Genomic DNA, 6,840 nt, shown 5'->3' on the forward strand with positions numbered 1-6,840 from the left:
CCACAACTATTATGTACAACATTATACTTGATGGGCTGTTTCGCTCCGGGAGAGCAGTTTCTGCAAAGGAAAAATTCTGTACGATGAGCGAAAGTGGCATACCAGTGGGCATTGGCACATACAACATAGTTCTTCATGGACTTTGTAGAAACAATTGCACTGATGAAGCAATAGAGCTGTTCAACAAATTACGTGCTATGAAATTGAAGATTAATGTCATAACAATCAATACCATGATTTCTGCTATGTTTAAAACTAGGAGAATTGAAGAAGCCAAGGATTTGTTTGCTACTATATCAGCCATTGGGTTGGTGCCTTCTGTTGTGACTTACAGTGTAATGATGACGAATTTCATAAAAGAAGGGTTGCTGGCAGAGGCTGATGATATGTTTTTAGCAATGGAGAAGGCTGGCTGTGCTCCTGACTCCAGACTGCTAAATCACGTGGTCAGAGTGTTGCTGGAGAATGGTGCAGTTGTAAAGGCTGCAACTTATCTCGCTAAACTTGATGCAAACCATCTGTCACTTGAAGTTTCAACGATTTCATTAATAGTATCTCTCTTCTCAGGGGAAGGGAAACTAAGGGAGCATGTAGAGTTGCTTCCAGTAAAGTACCAGCCTCCTGAGAGTTCGGCTGACAATTGAAAGAGTATACTTGAAACTTCGTACTGAAAAACAAGGTGGTAAATTAAAGTAACAAGCCTGACTCCTGAGCCTTTTTCTGATGAAGAAAGTGTAACTCTGATTTGGAATATTTGGATATCTGTCACACATTACATATTTATCAGCATCCAAGTTTGTGGCAAAGTACTTAGCTACTTGCCTATGGGAATACCCAATCTCCGCGTTTATGCATTCATGCCGCAAGAATGCGTGACCAAGGAGTGCAACACAAACCAGATATAAAATAGTCTGTTTAATAACTGTGAGATGGTTGATGCACTGCTTTTGCTCTCTGTTGATGATACTTACTATCATGTTCACTCTTAAAACTCCAACTAAGCTATGATCTCTCTCTTCATAATGTTACAGAAAGTTAGGTTGCTCTAGATTAAATGCTTGCATTTTTGAAATTTCAGCAACCATTGCACGTAAACCCAATTTGTCACCAGTGATATCCTGGTTACTTTCAGTTATGCCTCTCTCAACAATAGTGCTAATTGTTTCCGTGAAGCGTTAGGTGTGTTATGAACTGTGTTTTCATCTAAAATCTACTCCCTCCGTTCCCAAATATAAGTCTTTCTAGAGATTTCAACAAGTGATTATATGCGGAACAAAATGAGTGAATCTACATTCTAAAATATGTCTACATACATCCGTATGTTGTAGTCCATTTAAAATGTCTAAAAAGGCTTATATTTAGGAATGGAGGGAGTAGTTGCCTGCGTTACTGCACTTTAGTTAGTAATCTGATGTTCTGTGCTGAGCATGTTTTGAAGATGAGAAGCGTTAAGCTACTCCCAGGAACTGCTGACTGTAAAAATACATTGCAGACGCCTAGGTCTCTCCGGTAAGAAATATTTGCGTTTATTCACTGTATTGACTAACTGACTAATCATGAACAGAGGGTGAAGGATCAGCGCTGTACTGCCATTGGGATTCTCATCTCAGAAACATTTGTCATGGTGCATTCTAGGGTGTTGACTGTTGAGCGATTACCTTGAAGACATTTTTTAGATAAAAAGTTGTGCAATACGGAGGCCTCCAATGGAAGCACACATTTACACATATTCTGTATGGTCATGATCAGTCAGTCAGTCAATACCAGTAGGTGTAAAAGTAGCTCCTTTGGTTGCAAGATCAGTCGTGGTGTTCATTGGTTATGCTGTTGATCAGGAACGTTTAAATAAAGTACCCTTGCACTAATGAAACAAGCAAATCAGAGTGGCGCAGCGGAAGCGTGGTGGGCCCATAACCCACAGGTCCCAGGATCGAAACCTGGCTCTGATAATTTTATTCTTGGTTTTTCTATTTCTTTTCTGGTTTACAAGGTGTTTAAACGAAGGCTGAAAGGGGGAACCAGAAAGAGTACTCTCTTATCACTCTTGATTCTTACAGAGGTCAATCCTTCATAGTTACCTTATTTTTTTGAGGGAATCCTTGATGTTGTGGAGCAAGTTCATTGTAATGTTTTAACTCAAGTGTCAGAAATTTTAGTCATCATTAATTAGCATGATACTACTTGTCTAGTTAGCTGAGGTACATGACCATCTTGAGCTATCAAAGCGCCCATCAGTAGCAGAGCGAATGAAGCGCCCTTCATTTGAAACTTGTTACCAGCTTTAATCCTTGACAGTATACTTCAAACCAAATGGAGGCAATGTAAATTTTGTTCTGAAACAAGCTCGATAGAGTTTCTTCAGATTTAGGAAGCAAGACCAACGAAATTTCTGTGAACTGTTTTACTAGTTTACTAGAACACTCTAATTGGTGCATGCCAAAACCTCTACGGGTTATACAACCATCCGTTGGCCATAGCGTTTATTTACAGTGTTACTTCTCACGGGACATCCACTAGTTCAGCCTCATGCGTTTATTTACAGTGTTACTTCTCACGGGACATCCGCTAGTTCAGCCTCATGCGCTTCTTTCGCTTTCTTTACCAGGACAGCCAACATATCTTTGTGACGAGTCTTGGTCTGATGGTTCGACTCTATCTGTTTGTGATGCAACAGGCAAACTAACTTATTTATCTTCTTTTCGTATTTATCCGCGTCATCCAGCAACTTTTTTTGCACGTCTTCTGGAAACATCTGCAAGAGACAAGGCTTTGTTAAAAGCCTTCACAATTGTAGATGAAATGCACGGCGAGCAGCTAGCAGAGAACCCATTCGCATAGTTTGTATGTATGGTTTTACCTCATCAGAATCGTCAATTTCACGGCTGCATATGATCTTAAAAGCTGTCGCAAGTTTCAGAAGGCCCCAGTTCTAACATTCGATGCCGGAAATTTTCTTAAGGTGGCGACCAATGCACCGAAAGCCTGGAGAACGTTTCTCCTCAAAAGCATCACAGTCAAACAAGACGGATGCGGTCGCAACAATCTGCTCATTGACCTGCAGGATACAAAGAGGTTGATTCATCACTCAAATAAAAATGATATGGCAATTTATTTTACATTTTTTTTTGTTTTTGAAACAGATAATCTACAAAACATTATTGCGTCCAAATCTGCTCACCATCTCTGGTTTGACATCAAAGCCATAACGACTCAATAGCATTTGTAGTCCTTGACTCATAGTGAGGCGATCCTCTTTAGGCCGCTCTGATTTTTTCTCTGCTCACCAAACCAGGCAGGAGACGCTTCAATCCCCACATTACCTCCATCACAAGTTCATCATGCCAACAGGGTATTCCCTGAAAAGAGGTGATATAATAATGGTGATCCAAGTTGTTCCCAAATATAAGAAAACTAGGAGCTTACATATATAGTTATATACTCACCAGGCTTGTTTCAATTATGGATTTATATTCCGGTTTCCCAACAAGTAGTTCCTGCCCAGGGCGGCGCGACTTTGTGATCATCTCAGTCAGATGTTTGTTAACACCTGTATCAACATTATACCCTGTTTGGGGAGGCATCGGGCCTCCGCGTCAACCTTGCCAAGAGCGCGGTTTACCCTATACGATGCTCTGACGAGATCATGGAATCAGTGGAGAGAGCACTTGGATGCCCGAGAGGCGCCTTCCCATGCAAATACCTTGGTCTGCCGCTCACCCTGAGAAAACAGTCACATGTACAGCTATCAGGCCTTGTGGACCAACTAGCAACGGCATTGCCAAAATGGAAAGCAGCAAGGATGCCAAAGAGTGGAAGAATGCTTCTTGTTCAATCTGTACTCTGTGCAATTCCGCTGCACGCGATGATGGCGCTCGACCTCCCACAGAAGACAATTTCAGCAATGAACAGAATATGCCGCAGCTTCTTATGGTGCGCTGAGTCAAGCTCGTCCGGCGGAAACTGCGCAGTCGCTTGGGAGGCTGTGTGTGCCCCCAAATGGGCGGGTGGATTAGGCATACCCAACCTAGGGTGGATGAACAAAGCTGTGCAGGCCAGGTGGCCTTGGTTACAGAGATCAGACACATCGCGACCATGGGCAGAATTTGACATCACAGTACCAAAAGCTTCAAGACAACTCTTCAACGCGGCTGCTCGCTGGGTTCTCGGCGACGGAAATACAACACTCCTTTGGGAAGATAGATGGCTCGAAGGACACCGGATCGTGGAGATTGCACCCTTGACCTACGGCCGAGTCAGGAAGAAAACGAGGAACACATGCACCGTAGCCCAGGCCCTACTGAATGACGGTTGGGTCGCCCAAGTAAGCCCAGAGGTATCAACTGACTCGCTAAGGGAATATCTACAGCTATGGAACATGATCCAAGAAGTTCAACTTGACCCAGCGCAACATGATACCATCACTTGGTCATGGGAAGCAAGCGGATGCTATTCAGCGAGGACTGCCTATGCAGCCAAATTCTGGGGCAGGCAGGTCGTCCCCACGGCCGAATTCACTTGGAAATCTAGAGCACCGACGCCCTGCCGCTTCTTCACATGGCTGGCAATCCAGGATAGGTGCTGGACGTCCGATCGGCTGGCAAGACGAGGGCTCGATCATCAGGATTGCTGCCCAATGTGCAGCCAAGAAGAGGAGAGCATAAACCACATTTTGCTCCAGTGTGTCGTCGCGCGGGAAGTGTGGACCGGAATGGATACCTACTGTGAATGGAAGCCTCGGTGCATGGTGCCAAGACAAGAGAGGAAGAGGAAAGGCCGGGAGGGATGCAAATGCAATCATCATCCTAGGGCTATGGCAAATATGGAAGCACCGCAACTCGATTGTCTTCGACGGAGCTACACCTTCAAAGAACAGGATTATCCATGCAGTCGTAAGAGAGGGCCGTGTATGGAAGAAGGCGGGCATACTACGAGGAGACATGGGCGCCTTCTTTGCAGAGGTGGAGGAGTGGGCAGCGGAGAGTAGATAGTTTTTGAGACTAGGTGGAGGGTGGAAGTAGAGTTAGTGTGTAGTGTATATATATAATCTGTAATGCTAACGTGGACGGGCTCTTTACCCCGATTCCTTCTATATAATATAGTACGCACACTCGTGCGTATTCGAGAAAAAAAAACATTAATAGCACTGGACTTGTCGTCAAAAGTTTGAAATTCCTTCAGCCAAACAACCTGATAATTGAAAGAGAAATTGAACAAAAGGTGAGTACGTTCAGTTCAGGGGCAAGAAGACAAAATTAATCAAATAGCATGAAATGTTTCAATCAAGGGAACCTAATGTATTCTCAACTCAGTAAGCCCTCGTTAATCAATCTTTGCAATGTAATTCAGAAAAAGTTGCATGTGCTAAGGTGAAGTGGTATAACAGAGAAGGGAGGGAAGAGGAAAGACTCACGTTTTTTGCCCTAGCACAAGTAGCGAAGTGTACCCACAAGCTCTGGATGTAGATTAGTAATGGAGGACAAGAGGAAGCCATTAGCGCATGATGGATTAACCGAAGGAATGAAGGAAGGAAGGGAGGTAGATCACATTACCCGCAGTGCATCTGGTGCGTAGAGGAAGAGCCCACAGAAGTAGAAGATCGCGAAGCCGGATGGGGTCTCTAGCAGCACCAACACGACCCCTAAATTTTTCAGAAAGTCCTCACCTGCGATCACACCGGAGCTAAGCGAAGGAAGAAAAGGAATACGATTGAGGTTGGGGATGATGACGGCCGGGGGGCTGGCGGCTCACCTACGCTGGCGGCTAGCTCCCCGGCAGAGCCGGGGATCATCTTTCTCTTCCGTCGATGCGCCGGAGAAGGATCTGAAGGAGGAGGAGGACGCGACGGAGATGGATCCGGAGGGGGAAGCCGCCGGGGCATTGCCAGCGGTTTGCTGCCGAGACGGACACGGGCGGCGCTCTGGTCTCTTTGAATCAGAAGAAGCGTCAATTTCGAGCTTCTGTTGGGCTCGGCCCACAAAGCACGCCTTCTCTTTCTCAAAAAAAAAAAAAGATGACTCGCAAGCATGTTTTTTTCATGGTAATACGTGTCTCATTCATATCATAAAGAATAAAGTACAAGTCACGTAAGGACCGACACGACAAAACTGAAAAGATAACGGAACATCTCTAAGCTTGACACCAATGCCCGTCACCTGCCTTCGGCACCACTACAGCAGCCACCGAAGAAAAGAATGACGGATCACCTCCTCACCCGAGCTCGACGCGGCTGCATCACTGATATGCAGTTTTGCGGACCTCCAAGGTGGCTCACCAAAAATGTGCATCAGTAGTAGTTTGGTGCCGATTTAAATACGGGTTTCCTAGGTTTCTTTTACTTTCTCAATTATTTTTCTTCAATTATACTATGAAGCATATATCTAAAATGTTCATGGTGTATTGGAAAAATGATCTTTGCAAATTCAAAATGTTCATCGTGTATTCCCCAAAATATGATCATCGTGTATTTAAATGTATTCTTCATGTATTAAAATAATTGTTCTTAGTGTATTTCTAAAATGTTATCATGTATATAAGATGTTCTTAGTGTAACAAAAATTGTCCATCATTTTAAACAATTTCTTCGTATATTGAAAAACATATTTGTCACATATCAGAAACTGTTCATCGCGATTTAGAAAATGTGCATCATCTATTTTTAGAATGTTCATAGGGTAATTAAAAATGTGCATAGTTTATTTTCCAAAAAGGCCCAACATGTATTAAAGATTAGTTGTCGTGTATTGAAAAGCCTTTCTGTCATTTATTTAAAAATTAATTCATAGTTTAATTGAAGAAAAATGTTACATATTAATAATTGTTAAATATTGCACGACAAACATT

The 6,840-nt window shown here is 43.3% G+C and overlaps 1 pseudogene; it reads right to left on the reverse strand.

Annotated features, from left to right (window-relative positions):
• Positions 1-2,551: 2,551 nt before the first annotated feature.
• Positions 2,552-3,581, reverse strand: LOC141041356 (nucleolar protein 58-like; annotated as a pseudogene).
• Positions 3,582-6,840: the final 3,259 nt, after the last annotated feature.

The sequence above is a fragment of the Aegilops tauschii genome, chromosome 2, assembly GCF_002575655.3.
Source record: "Aegilops tauschii subsp. strangulata cultivar AL8/78 chromosome 2, Aet v6.0, whole genome shotgun sequence".
In the NCBI taxonomy this organism is placed as follows: Eukaryota; Viridiplantae; Streptophyta; class Magnoliopsida; order Poales; family Poaceae; genus Aegilops; species Aegilops tauschii.